The sequence below is a fragment of the Protomyctophum bolini genome (assembly GCF_963924005.1).
Source record: "Protomyctophum bolini genome assembly, chromosome: 3".
NCBI lineage: Eukaryota > Metazoa > Chordata > Actinopteri > Myctophiformes > Myctophidae > Protomyctophum > Protomyctophum bolini.
The window spans coordinates 5,234,892-5,250,937 of NC_137864.1; positions in this window are offsets into that span (position 1 = coordinate 5,234,892).

Below are 16,046 nucleotides of genomic sequence, written 5' to 3' on the forward strand. Positions count from 1 at the left end.
ACATGGCTTGATTGGCTTCACACCCTAACATGATAAAAGCACGTCGCGTCAGAAGAGAGGTCATTGATTGGCTAACGTAGGGCCAGATTTTCAGGGTAAGCCAATCGGAGACAGTCTACAGAGTATAGGCGGGCTTCCTTGCTGCGGTAAACAGTATAACACATTCAGTCACAGACGCACAACAAACCCTTGTAACGCATACACACTAGACAACTATACACGGACAGAAATCGCCGGTTGAACGGAAATTATAATACAGTACCACACGCTCTAAAATGGCAAATGCGGGTCATGCCAGCGAAATCGGATGGTTTGTGGGTTGGAAATATCGATTTTAAATCGCCACAGTAGCATGTCACCAAGAGTCAACTTGACAAAATGATTGCTATAGGTAGCCTATGTTGTTGAGGAAATGCTTCCCCTCTTCTAAAATGGAAGATGAGCTGAATTAGAATATCTCTATATCACTGCAGATAAATGGACTAATTCTTTATTTGATTATTATTAAAAAAAAAAAATGAAGGCAACTTGAGGCTACAATAAAGATGCCTGTCAAAATTCCTGAACATGTTTTACTGTTCCACTACATTTCATATAATGTTAAGAGGGAATTGTCTTTTCTCTTACTGTGCGACAGCACAAAAAACCTTCTTTTAATTTATTTTTTTATATTAATAATTTTTTTAAGTAAAGTAAAGTAGTTACTTTCATAATTTAAGTTTTACTGCCAGGAATGGTATACTCCAGGTTACTGTCGCTGCGATATACGACGTACCTACCCGCCTTTTGTTTTATGTGTTTAATCCGCCGTATTGTAATAAATAAAAATAAACTCTGTCTTCGCCGCGGAGAAAGAGACTAGATGGTTTCGTTTTGATGACGAAACCGGAAATCGTCACATGCTGTGGGCTGCTAGGGCTTCTGGGAAATTGAGGCCAATGCAAATGAATGGGGTACAACGCCTCATGGAGACGGGTGTTGTGTGCGTCTTCCGGGTGCACCAAGATGGCGGATGGTACGATCGGATCATAACAAACCGAGGGACCTTTTTTCGCTGGATTTCCGCGGATTAAAAGCCCAAATAATTCAGCGTATGCTCGAAAGGTAATACAACAATCTCGGCAGTGAAGGGGGGTTGATTAAAATGCGGGTTACGCGTTTAAACCAGTCAAACTGTTAATGTAAAGTAAAGTAACAAATTACTTTTTTAGATAAGTAACGATAACTATAATTCTTTTACTTTTTAAAAGTAACTTGCCCAACACTGCTCACTCACTCACTCTGTCCCCATGGGCACATATTATGAGCCGACAGCCGCAGACAGATAGAAGCTTACGCTTTATGTCATTTCCGAGTTTTTAGACAGCTGGTGGATGGAAAAGAAGCTCCACGTACCCCCCCCCCCCCGCGGCTGACTGACGCGGAGGAGAGCGTCTAAAAACTCGGAAATGACGTAAAACGCAGCTTCTTCTGTCCACGGCTGTCGGCTCATATGTGTGCCCATGGGGACTCACTCACTCACTCATGTGCCATGTCCCACTCTTGGACGACGCATGCCTGTCCACTGCAGGCAATACGCAATCCAAACATATCTTTTCCTTTTCCAGTTCGGAACATATCTATTGTTATGAGCAAATGAAGTGAGTGAAATGATGAAATACCCTCCCCCCCCCGCAACCCGGATAAACGCTCACAACACTGTGTAGTGTGTATACCCCATGGGTGCCATGCAGGTTTGTTTCTATCACTGTGGATCGGATTTGGAGCCAATAAATACCCACTGAAGAGGAATTTGTCATAAAAATGAATGGCGGTTATAACCTTCCCCACTAAAGACAAAAAGCCAGATGTGGAAAGGTGGCTTTATTCTTGTTTTTAATCATTTTGGATTTGATTTAGTTATTCAATTGTCAATGTCAAATCAACATGATTGTGACATCTTTAAATGGCTGAAGATAACACCTGCCGTGAGCCTTCTCTCTGACATTAATATTTCTCTTTAAGTGCTCATAGAAAATCTACAGCCGTATATGCTGTGATACTGCATGCAATGAGTAATGCAATACTGATTGTATGAGGGGGAGGGGGGTTCTATCCAAGGCTTCTGTAATTTGCGACCCTTGCCCCCGGCTAGGCCTTTCTATACAAATATCTATACTGTACATAGTTAAAACAAATACCCTAATTACAGCAAGCACAGACAATAACCTCTAATTTAAAGAAAGTATAGTCATGAAAGCAAAGACATTTACATTTGAAAACCTCCATAACAAAATAGCGTTTGCTGCTTAGGTTTCATTTCAACAGGTGTTTTACCTTTAAAACAAATACCCTAATTACAGAAAGCACAGAGAATAACCTCTAATTTGAAAGAAATTCCCAAATTATAGTCATGAAAGCGGCAAAGACATTTACATTTGAAAACCTCCATAACAAAATAGCGTTTGCCGCTTAGGTTTGATTTCAACAGGTATTTTACCTTTAAAACAAATAGAAATACCCTAATTACAGAAAGCACAGAGAATAACCTCTAATTTGAAAGAAATTCCCAAATTATAGTCATGAAAGCGGCAAAGACATTTACATTTGAAAACCTCCATAACAAAATAGCGTTTGCCGCTTAGGTTTGATTTCAACAGGTATTTTACCTTTAAAACAAATAGAAATACCCTAATTACAGAAAAAGCACAGACAATAACCTCTAATTCGAAAGAAATTCCCAAAGTATAGTCATGAAAGCAGAGACATTTACATTTGAAAACCTCCGTAACAAATCAGCTTAGGTTGAAAAAAAATTAGTCCAGTCCACTTTTGTCCAAAACGCTGGACGCGTGTATGGACAGACCGATACATCGTCGTCCTTTACAGAGCTCCACTGCCGACAGATCTGAAAGAAATACTCCTTCAGTGAAACTCCCATTCAAAACATCTCCTCCGCTTCAGTCCTATAATACTTCCAACCCTCCTTCTCTTGACATCTCCTGTCTTGAGCTCATGTTTTGTAAAGAATGCCACGACGGTTTCTTCTCTATATCTCCCCGGTTAGTTCTTCAGAGCTGCAGTCTATATAAAGTGATGAGATTTGATCTGCTGCACTGTGCCAACAAAATAGCGACAGGCAGCAAAAAAATGATCCCTTTTCAATTCTGAGCATGTCAGCTCGGTCGCCACTGTAGCAGTTGTTGCGTTTGTTTATTTAACCAGCCATTCCAGACCTGTGTGCCGGGGAGCCCCACTGGTGGGCGGGCCGTAAGGATATTGCTAGTGGGGCCCTCGAATAATCGACCAAACGCTTATTGTAAAATCAATGTTATTTTAACTCTGAGAGTGTACAAATGGAACCAAACGAACCCTAACGGGTCCGTTTGGTTCCATTTGTACACTCTCAGAGTTAAAATAACATCGATTTTACAATATGAATCGGGGGTCCCAGAGATAGAAATGCCATTAAATGGGGTGTCCGTTAGACTAATGCATGTCAAACTGGGGGTCCTTGAAATTAAACTAGAGGAGAATCACTGCTAGAGCCGTAAAAACCTTCTCTTATGGGGGTCCCTGACATAATATCTCTTCAAACGGGGGTCCGCGGGGCTAATTAGTGTCCATTTGGGGCTCCCTTGACATGAAACAGTTTATGGCATGTGCCTCGCTGCCTCCCCCTCCCCCGCCCGCCTCTCTCCTGTCTTTCCTCGTTTCCCTCTCTCACTGTTCATAGCCGAAAACAATACCGCACACCTCCTGTTATAAACACTTCAATGTGTTTTATTGGGCTCTCAACAACGCTTTCGATCAACAGATGTTAAGATAATGTTGATCGAAACATCATAATTGTCGGGGACATTTGCTCTCAGAAAGAGTGATTTAACCCATTTAGGCCTGACGTCAAAATTATAAAAAAAAGTCTGTGCCGCATTTTCACGATTTAAAAAAAAATTGCAGACAGACAAGCTCTGAGCTTGTAGATCTGCTATTTTTCAATAGCTAAATAATGCTTAGTTTTAAAACACCAAAAGGGGGTTCCCGTCTGGAGTGATTTAAAGTAAACGATACAAAAGCAGTGAAGTGGACTGATCAGTCAACAACTAGTGGCTTCACGCAGAAGGAGATCAATAGATCGACGCGGCGGAGCTGAAATGAATGCTTGCGTGTGGGAGATGGAGTGCACTGCTGCTATTCATCAACGCTACGCTCCTTTCTTCTTCTTCTTTCTATTCATTGTGCTTAACCCATTCTGACCTGAGATCAGATTCATACGAGGTTTCCACTGGACACACACTGGTCTGATGAACCCATTCTGACCTGAGATCAGATTAAAGAAATGTCAGTCGTTCTTCGAATTTTTCAAAAATAGCAGACCTACAAGCTCGTAGCGCGCCACTCGGTGGCGCGCTATGAGCTTGTAGATCTGCTGTTTTTCAATAGATAAAGCATAACATGATGCTAACACCAGAATGGGTTCCCGGTCTGAATGGGATAATATGCCATGTAGAAACGGTGGCAAACCACATTCGATTGAATTCTCAATAGTTTGAGCTCAATCATGACAACACAGGGACACTCTTGCAGACATTTAAAAGCACCTCAGTTCTTGTTTGAGAAAATCGAGGGGGTACAAAAATACACTGTATAGAGTAGACAATAGACGGAACAATACAAAAAATACGTGAATACGTAAACAAGGACAACCTGACGATGACAGAAACAAAGGCTCTTGTGAAACTTTTTCATGTCAAAGGGGCCCCCGGATTGCCACTAATGAGCCCGCGGGACCCCCCATTAGATAAAAAAAGATATACCGCGGGGACCGGGACCCCCATGAGAGATTTTTTTTATAGCTCTAATAGCAGTGATTCTCAACCCGTTTCATTCCAAGGACCCCCAGTTTTACATGCATTTTTTTTTAGGCTATGGTAATATAGTCGAAAAGACTTGACAGGATGTTGTGGATGAAGTTTCACGTTCCAGTTTATGTAAGGAAAAAAAAGCGTTACAAGAAAAGGCACAAATATTGAATGAATCGTATAGTATCACTGCATAAGAGGTTTCTCTCGGCTATAGTCTGCTATAGTTAGCTCGTATCTGACTCACATTTAACAACAAACCCAAAGAAAAGAGCGGCTCCTGGACCTGGATATCCGGCGCTATAGCATAAAGCATTATGGGAAATGCAGTTCCAGCAAACGCATAGTAAATGAATACTATAACAGAAACAGTTATTCTAACTGAAATCAATCTTTTTAACTCCCAACTGGTTATTTTTAAACTGTAAATAATAATAATAATAATAATATGAAATAAACATCTTTATAAACATTATGAAATTAAATGTGAAATATGAATAACTATATATTCCAAATAGTTATAACATATGGTCCCTCATTTAATGGCATTTCTATCTCTGAGACCCCCAATTTATATTGTAAACCATTGTGTACACTCTCAGTAGTTTACAGATCCATATGAGGGTCCATTTTGTTCCCAACTATCATTTAGCTGCATGGGGACCCCCCTGGAACTCCCCTCAAGGACCCCTGGGTGGTCCCCGGACCCCACTTTGGGAACCCATTCTGGCTAAATGAACAACTTGAGGTATAGTTGATACACTGTACAACAGTGATTCTGCGTCTGGGAACCCCCTAATGATTTATACCGTATAGTAAGGTATACTCACACACAGAGTATACACAATGGAAACGTACACATATCACACTGGTACAACGGAATCGTTTGCCATCGTATATTCCTCCATTATCTCTTTCGCTTTGGCGTCGTGACAGCATTTTGTCACCTGAGTTGTCAGACCTTCTGTTGTGGTCCTCCCGTGTGTGTGTGTGTGTGTGTGTGTGTGTGTGTGTGTGTGTGTGTGTGTGTGTGTGCCAGCTGTTCAGATCCTGTCCCCTTATATAGCGCGCTGTGGCCTGGGCTCTGTTTATAGGTGGCTGAGCGCCATTGATCTACACGCCATCGAGCCGCAATCATGCTAATTGGAGTGCCTGCTCGAAACGCCACTGACAGGCGCACCCCCCCCCCGTCTCTCTCTCTCTCTCTCTCTCTCTCTCCGAGAGCGAGAGAGAGAGAGAGCGATGACGGCGGCGGAGGCAAAAGTTTTGGAGCCGCCGAGCTCACTTTCAGCTGTCAGCCGACGGGAGCTCAATCAGTACGTTATGTGGCTTTGTGTGGGAGAGCAGCGGGGGAAAGGAAAGAAAGGGAAAAGAGACAGCCAGGTGTCAGGAAATAAACAATGGCAATTATTCTACATTCAACCCATGGCAAGCTCACGCACGCCACGCAACGCACGCACGCACGCACATACGCACGCACGCACGCACACAGCAGCCTTGAGCCTCATGCACACAGCCAGACTTTCCTACATACTGACAGCCCAGAGAGATTTGAGTAAAAGCAAAAGCAGCAACGAGACAAAGTGGAAGAAGAGAGAGAGGGGGGGGGGGGGAATGGATAAGGTACGTGGAGAGTAAAGACTAAGTAAAGAATGAGATAAGAAACACAGAGAGAGAGAGAGAGAGAGAGAGAGAGGGGGGGGGGAGGGTAGCTCTTTCTTCTTCTCATGCTGCCGTCATCCTGCCAAGGTAACTTGGAAGACGACTGATTCTATTCTTAGCAACACACACACGCACACACACACACACACACACACACACACGTTACACACAGTCACACCCATCCACCCTGACTCTCTCTCGCACCCACACAGACATTCACACGCACACAGACACACACACAGAGACTCGGAGACATACGGAGACGCACACAGAGACACACACACACACACACGCTCGCACGCACACGCACGCACGCACGCACGCACGCACATACTTACTTCTTGGCAGGGCAGTGATTTGCGGAGCTGTGACTTTAAACAGCATGGTCAGCTGTTTTACGCACACACACACACACACTCGCACACACACACACACACACACACACACTCGCACACACACACACACACACGCACACACACATGCAGCAGCCAGCCAGCAGCAGCAGCTTGTTGACAGTGAGCTCTCTCATTAGGTGGGGTTGCAGATTGCTTCTATTTATAGAGCCCCCAGCAGCACGCGGTATGGTATGGTAGCATGCTGCTGTTTCACGTATATAGCTCCAGTATAGTCTCCAGTGGGTCTGTTTCAGACTCCATGCATCCAGAGAGCTGCTGCTGCTGCTGGCCCATCGATCTCATGGCGTGGGGGGGGGGTGACCGTGATGGCTCGGCGTGGCTGCTGGGATTGCCTTTGTGCTCCCACCGTGTTGAATTGGAATATGTAAGCGTTCACGGTGCACGGGGAACCACCACCTATACACACTCGACATATACAGTATACAGTCAATATACAGTCAGACACACACACACACACGGACAGAGATTTTGCACGTGTGTTTATCTAAAGACGCATGGATTCTTCTATATGTGTATATATATCGCCGAGGACTATAGAGGGAGATATGTTTCCGAGTGGGACGTCATTTGACTGAGCGGGCGTCAAGAGATATCTATGTATCCGTAAATCCCAGCCGTCCGTTATGAGATGCTTTGCATTACCAGAGGGGCGTACATTCGCAAATATAGGCATCGCCCTAGTCTAATCTTACAAATCGACACTTTGGTTTGTTTGTGTATGTTTTTAATCATTTTGGTATCGCATGGTTAGATTTACTGTAAAATTGCCTTGCGGGGGGCATGGGTTGATTTGCTCTTTTTAATGAGCTTATATTCTCTGCGTAGTGTAACAGTGAATATTGTCTCCACATTGCAGCAGTCATTTATTATTTGTCTCATATCCTGTTCATGTACTTGTGCCCTATAGTTAATTTGGAATGTCAAGATTCTCAGATTCGTTTGTTGGTTCTTATAGTAAGCCTCTTGTGTAATTGATTTGCTGCGGGGGGTCAAATTGGACTAATAAAACGACCAGATCTGTGTCATAAAAAGCAGCAGCAAAACCGTCCCTTTGAGTCCCTATACGAGGCCCAGGGGTTAATTTGACATCCATACTGTGCTGTCTCCCCAGTCATGGAGCCCCAAGACAGCCGAAGCAGCCCAAGGGTGTGTTTATACACTCTGAGACAAACATTTGAATTACATTATTAATTAAAGACAAAACGGGAGTGGGGAAGGAGGCTTGACATCCGCTTATTATCGCTTGTTGTTCGTGATCAGTGCTTCCGTGCTTCCCAGACTGTGTGAAGGGAAGCATTTTTACATGTGTGGCAGGCAACACATTATTCATTTTTCCTTAAAAAAATATATATTTTTTTACAAATCAACAAGGGTTCAAGGTTCAAGGTTGTACATTCTTGTTACATCTTGTGTACTATTTCAAGCATTTTTGAATTCCATACAATGTCAAGAAGTCCATGAATCCTTAAATTGCTTAATTAGGGGGAAAAATAAATAGTGAAAGTTGTCGATCTACAAGCTCACCAAGTGTTTCCCTCGGACAACCCGGGCGGTGACATCACACATTTGGATCACATGACCGGAACAAGCACTGACACTCGATTCTCAGGGCTCATGGGAAATGGAGGCACAAAGTCTTTATGGTGCGTAATGGCCGCGTGCATTTGCTCTGTTCTCTGTTGTTGTTTAGGGATTGTGGCGGTGGAATATGTTTCGATTCGATAACAAACCATTCGACTAGTTTCAGGCAGATTTTCATGAAATGGAGGTACAATCGCGACGGGGTGATTCTTCAAAGGTTCGTGAAAAACTGCGTCGGGGAAACGATGTTTATTATCAATTACCATGGGAGTCAATGTGTTAAGAGTATATGCTTAAAAACAGCATACATAGCCGAAGAGATGTTCTGCAGCTACTGTCCACGGACCTGAAATAACTGTAGCTGCTGTCCATGGTTCTGAAGCAACTGTAGCTGCTGTCAATGGTTCTGAAGCAACTGTAGCTGCTGTCCATGGTCCTGAAATTACTGTAGCTGCTGTCCAGGGTCCTGAAAGAACTGTAGCTGCTGTCCAGGGTCCTGAAATAACTGTAGCTGCTGTCCATGGTTCTGAAAGAACTGTAGCTGCTGTCCAGGGTCCTGAAATAACTGTAGCTGCTGTCCATGGTTCTGAAAGAACTGTAGCTGCTGTCCAGGGTCCTGAAATAACTGTAGCTGCTGTCCATGGTTCTGACATTACTGTAGCTGCTGTCCATGGTTCTGAAGCAACTGTAGCTGCTGTCCCCCCCCCCCCCCCTTCACTGGTGTTTCGTTGATTTAAGCCAATGACACTTCGGATGGGGCTCAACGGCAGATCCAGCGTCCTGGCTCTATACCCCCTGCTGAACACCACCTAACTCTATGTCTTTAGTTCCTTCAGTAGTAGTAGTAGATTCCAGGCCTTCCGTCCGTTTTAGCTGGCTCTCGAGGATGAGGGCTTGATATTTCTTGAGCTTGCGCTCGTACGCTTCCCCCTCCATCCTCTCTTCCCATGGGTACCAGTCAGCTCGATAAGCACCACCTGTTTGGTATAGCCTCGGAAAACCCAGACCTTTTTATTTCCAGGGAGTCAAAAAAAAAGTCTGGGTCCGAGTCCACTTCAATACGGCATAGAGTATAGCGCGAACGTCGATCACTCTCTGCCTGATTTCTGATCGTCTGCACCTTTGTTAAATTGACGCACACCCGTACACACACACACACACACTCCTCTCTCTCTCTCTGTCGCGCTAATTAATTAGTCTCATGTCCAGCAGCTGCGCACTGTTTCTGCCGGCGGGAGCTGCCTATGCCATAGAAAGCATAGGTGAGTTCCAGACTATACCTGTTTGGTACCTTTTAGAGTAGACCAACTATACATTAGAAAAAGTATAGTTGCCTAAATGTCTGTATACTGAATCATTGACGATCCTGTGAACTAAACACAACCCTAAACTGGGATATACTCTCTCTCCCCCACTCTTGAGAGCATAAGGAGTTTGCTACAATGGCCCCCCTCACTCTACACTACAGCATTTACCTTTCTATTCCTTCCCTGTGTTCTCAAGTCACTTCATCATTTCCCCTCTCTGCTCTCCCATCATTTGTTTCTCCTCTGCTGGCTGCTCGCCCGTCGCCTGCAGACACACACTGCCCTAGTTCTCACTTCTCACTCCTATACTAACAAGTCACAGAATGTTGAGGCTCTGACCCCGCTCCCCCACGCTGCCGAGAACAACAGGCCCTGGCCCAGGAGGGGAGGGGAGGGGGTGTTCATGGGGTGGGGTGGGGCGTTGCGGACCAGTTGGCATTCCACTGGGCATATAGCGTGCGCTTGAACAGACGGGCAGCTGGAATCTAATCTACAGTCTTCTACAGTTTGCCACACACCGGCAGGATCCCTGTAACGATTCCTTCTGTTTCTGTTTCAACATGCCCTGCCATCCGGCAGACTTTACGGTGCGGTGCATCTCGCAGTGGCTCAGTTCACTCGCTTGTGCGCCGCGCACAATTAAATCTGAAGCCCAAGTGCTATAGAATATAACGAGGAGATACAGAATGAAGTGAGAAAAAACGGAAACGAATAAGGATGTGAGGTGAGATACAATTTGTTATTTCCAATCTCCATAGACTCGAGGTGGTGAAAACTCAGCTTAATTGGTTGAAATTACAGTAAATCAAAAGTGGGGGAAACAAGTGTTTACACCTGCCTGTCATGTCTGTCTGACTCAAGCAATGTGGAGGAAGAATTAATTGTAACGAACATACAGATTTGAGAACTTCACACGTCACGCCATTGGCAAAAAAGACAGAGTACATTGTCGGAACATTGTCAGTGAGATATAGGAGGGCATTTGCAAAGGTGTTGTCATCAGACTCCTTTTTTACAATGAAAAGAAGTATCAAAAAGGGACACTTTTCGGTAACAAAAAAAACTTGCAGAAAAAGTACAGGAAAGCCTGAAGTGTTGGAATGGCACATCTGTATAGCTTACGTTAATGACATGCCCCACTATAGGACTGGGTAGTAAACTGCTAATGTATTTATACCGTAAAAGCTTTTCCACACAGTGAGTGGGAAAACGACACCCATGTCGATAAGTGTATAGTCAGTCACCAACACACAACCACCTATAGGGTTGCTTTCGTGCCTTGCTATGAGCTTACTGTATATATATATATATATATATATATATACATGTATATATGTATATATATATGTGACAGGTGCCAGCTGAAAGTGCCTCAACTCGCCAGAATGAAATGGTCTAAATGGTCAAAATAAAACCGTTTTTTTTTTTATGTGATTTTCTTTTTTTTTCATATTAAGACAGTTTCAATGTTGAAGAAGGTTTTTATTCCAACAGATTGTTCATTTGGGCAAATTAAACGTATACATTTATATGTCAAAGTAGGCTTGTTTTTTAACAATGTTTTGGGGCCGGAGAAGCGCAGTTCTGAGATTTGCATGTTGTTTTCGATTGGTCCTGAGATCTCTTTGTTCTGAGGTTTCACGCTCTGGTCACCGCCCATTAGCGTGCTTGTGTGTTTATAAACACAGAATTATTCTACATGGCTATAGTATGGAGGAGCTTTTGGGTTATACTTTACAGGAAAATAAACAAAACCACGTAGCTACACGCTCAAATACGCTTCCCAGCCTGGAGAATAGACTTCCACCATCACACAACAACAGGCTAAAAGCTAGCTAGCCTAGTTAGCTAGCTGTCTGTGTGTCGTGTGTTAACAGAGGGACATTGTCTTAACTGCTGAGATGTTGTCATAAGCATCTAAACACATGTTTTCACTCCTAAAATGTATAAAACTAATAATACATGTGAAACGTTGCCCGTTAGTGCTATATTGCTTCATCCATGGAAGAGTGTTGCTGCTTATTCTTGTTCTTTTCCTCCAGCCGCAAAGAGCCAAAATAACTCGTCTTTTCTTTAAATCATAACTCGCTCATTTTTTGCTCATTTAAAAAAATTCAAAATACTATATAAACTACGAAATTCGGGCTTTCATTTTGTATATAGATCGTTTGTGTAGGCCGTCTCTTCGAAACGGTATCAAGTGAAAAGGAAATGTCGTTTTGTGTAAAAGATCGTCAAATATATGGCCGTTAGTACTGTTAATTCAACATCCGGTGAGGGGAGGATACGGATTGTGTATGGAAATCAGCGCATACAGTGGGTGGGCTTTAGACCGGATGTAAGCCACATCCACTAAATGTACACTAAATAGAAATAGTATAGACCTGCATAAAATGGTGTAGCCTACTGCAGCTATTTACAACCAGGTAGTGTATAAATGAAATTGAACACTTAAATTAGTATTTAATACTTGAATACTTATACTTAGTATTTAATACTTAGTACTTACAAAAGGGTTTATTGGGGCACCTTACAAATTGCATTGTTTGTTTAAACATATCAGTGTTTCTATATTGCACTGTTGACAGCTAAAACGTTCTAAGGTGGTCATTGTGGGTGGAGTTAAGTACCTATTGTCCCTCCCATTGTCACACCCACTTCTGTCCAGCTCTAAGGTGTTAAAAATGTTGTGAATATTGAAAGGGACTTTTCTCAGCTTTGGGTGAAAGGCCCCAATCATTTTAAAATGGTTATATCTCCTTCAATTATTGTCCAATTTCATTGAATGATACATCATATGAAAGCTTACATTCTGTACTTTAATAATCTGTAATAATATGTAAAATGTAAAAATCGAGTTGAGGCACTTTTTGCTGGCACCTGTCACATATATGTACGGACATGTACAAGAGGTCGTGATATAAGAAGAGAGTGCACTTTTGGACTATATACAGTATATATTATTTTATTGTGAAAATGTTTCCGCGGTCCCCGGGAACAAAATATAATTTGAGATGCGATCTGCGCCACTATAGCAACATAGCTATGCTGTCCATGGTTCTGAAATAACTGTAGCTGCTGTCCACGGTCCTGAAGCAACTGTAGCTGCTGTCCACGGTCCTGAAGTAACTGTAGCTGCTGTCCATGGTCCTGAAGTAACTGTAGCTGCTGTCCATGGTCCTGAAGTAACTGTAGCTGCTGTCCACGGTCCTGAAGTAACTGTAGCTGCTGTCCATGGTCCTGAAGTAACTGTAGCTGCTGTCCACGGTCCTGAAGTAACTGTAGCTGCTGTCCACGGTCCTGAAGTAACTGTAGCTGCTGTCCACGGTCCTGAAGTAACTGTAGCTGCTGTCCATGGTCCTGAAGTAACTGTAGCTGCTGTTCATGGTCCTGAAGCAACTGTAGCTGCTGTCCACGGTTCTGAAGCAACTGGATTATTCAGAGGATTATCCTTATAGAATCAGCCTGCATGTCTAATGTTTTAGAACCGGCCTCAGGTCTTAATGGGGGTAACAAACAAAGTGAAGCATTGCGTTATAATGTGCTGTCCACCTGCTAATTGAATCAGCGTTTCTAATCAGCCACGCATTTCTGCACATTCACAGCCCCAATATCACCACAATGCGGAGCATTTAAACATGGCTCCCTCCCTCCCACACTCAATCAATCAATCATTATTTGTCACATACCTATTTAAAAAAAGTAGTATCTTTAAAATGCAGTGTAATGCACGTGTAGGTCAGCCCCACAGAAGTGAGCAGTAAAACAGGACAAGAGGACTAAAAGCAAAAAAGAAAATCTACCATTTATTTAAAACACTGATCCCTGCTTCAGAATGCTGCCTCAGCCCGCTGCTGCTGCCGTCGCTGCTGCTGGCAAAGCTTTGTCTCCACCACCGTTTCTATATAGCTCAGACTCTCTATGGCTCAAAGGTTAAACTCGTTTTGTGACAACTCTTCATGCATGCCACGCAGTCTGCTCAGCTTTCTGCTTGGTAAATCGAGTGAGCATCTTTTTTTTTTTGACACATTAATTCAGCCCAGCTAGCTTCTATATATAGTTCATTCCGTCAGCAGTGATGGAGTCAACGGCGGTTGGGAAGAGACATGAGCTAACTTCCATGAGGTACACCAACTAACACCTCTGGAATCTCTAGTGACCGTTCATGAACGTCACTAGAAGCCTTTGAGGTGTGTTATACGCTTGCATATCTGCTATTTAACCCATTCTGGGCGGGAACCCCTTTTGGTGTTTTAACTAAGCATTATGTTATACTTTAGCTTTTGAAAAATAGCAGATCTACATGCTCATATAGCGCGCCGAGCTTGTAGGTCTGCTATTTTTGAAAACTCATAAAGATTGCGGCACAAATCTTTGAATATATATTCTTTCAGAGTGAACGTTAATTTCAGTTAAAAAATCAGTTTAGAAACCGTCTTCCAGTGACATCATCATTAGGCAGATTATTTTTAAACCATTTTTTTTTTTTTTTACAAAAGTGTTTAGATTATCGTGAGAACGATGCTTCCATTTTCGCATTGCAACTTTTCAGGACTAGAAAGCCTGCAGTTTCTATTAGCTTGTATTCCCCGCATCGATGATCATGGTCATTGGGAGACTGTTTATGAACTGCCCACAGCCCTCCTATCAGACACAGACCAAGTAGGAAAATAATTGCGCCATTTGTTTCATGATTATTAGTGAGGACCAATTATATGAAGATAGGTTGAAAAGTGGTGAAGTGGTCCCTTCAGGACATACGGAGTAATTGGGACCAAACACATTGAAATGGCAACCCCAGCGGGAAGGAAAAGGGCCTATCGAAACCTACAAGAGAAGTCAAACGATGAAGCAAAAATGTAAAAGAGGAAGACGCGTGGAGGCCTGAAGCAAAGGGTGTGAAAAGAGAGGGGCAGTCATTCAGTCAGTCAGGCAGTCAGTCAGTCAGTCAGGCAGTCAGTCAGAGAAAGCAGGATGTCTGGAAATGTCAACCCCCTGTCTGTGAAACACCAAGGGAGACTTTTCAGAGAAGAGAAGGTGAGAAAGGTAGAGGAGGAGGAAGGGGGGGGTGCTGATGAAAGGAGAATGACTTGGCAACTTAAATACAACTAAATAAATAGAAACCCACATGAATGAAGGGGTGACTGCAGTGTGTGAAAGGAATTTAATTGACTTGAGATGGGAAGTAAATGTCAGGAAGGGAGGGGGGGGGGGTGGGGGCAACATCACCTCTACTATTCCTCTATGATGAGAGAGAGAGAGAGAGAGAGAGAGAGAGAGAGATGAGGGGGAGGGTGTTGTGTGTGCTTTTCATGAAGCAGCCATTTTAAGCTGGGCATAAATCACCCTGGCACCATTACAGCGTATTTTCGTGGTGTTCAGGCCAGAGAACCAATCAGTCCCACGCACGCACGCACGCACGCACAAACTGCATTGCATACAACTCTGCCCACTCACAGCACAAGCATACACACACACACGCATGCACGCACGAACGCACTCACTTGCATGATACGGTATGTAATGTATGCATACACACGTAGACTCATCCGCGATTGACTCACTCCCATGTTGGCAGAGATACCAGGGCGTGGAGTATACGGTATAGGAGTTCTATAAGAGCTATGTCCTTAACCCGTTAAAACGCTTAATTCTGTGTCAAAGGATTTAGAACTTGTGGTTTAGAACAGTGGTTCTGACTTTGCCCCTCGCTTATACATCTTCTATTTTTGAAAAGAGTGTTTGGATTTTTTACAAATAGATATAATGTACTACTTATTAAGGCAATGTGGAATCGGCCACAGGTCTTCATGGGTTAAGTTTGAGGAATGCTAAACATAAAGTTCCGGCCTTAACCCATTAAAACCAGGAAAAGCATCTGTTTGATTTGACATTTAAGCTTCTTAAGCTATTAAATAATCTGTGGTTTGTTGTGTGTTTGTGGGCTGAGCGGACCACCCAAGGTTCTCCAGTTAAAGAGACGGTTTCTCCGCTCACCTGCATGGCTGGAGTAGTGGGTAGACTCGGGGAGATCTGCAGGTGCTGCATGTGGCCTGAGAGAAGGCTGGAAACTGAGTGAGGGCTATGGAGTGAGTTGCTGGTGGTTATATATGTCAAAACCGGACCGTGATTGGCTAATGAGTTGAGTGGTGTGATGGCAAACAGGTGTGTCATTATGGATGCAGGGAATGGGGAATGTGCACCAGTGCACTGCCATTCAGACAGCATGAGATAATTCA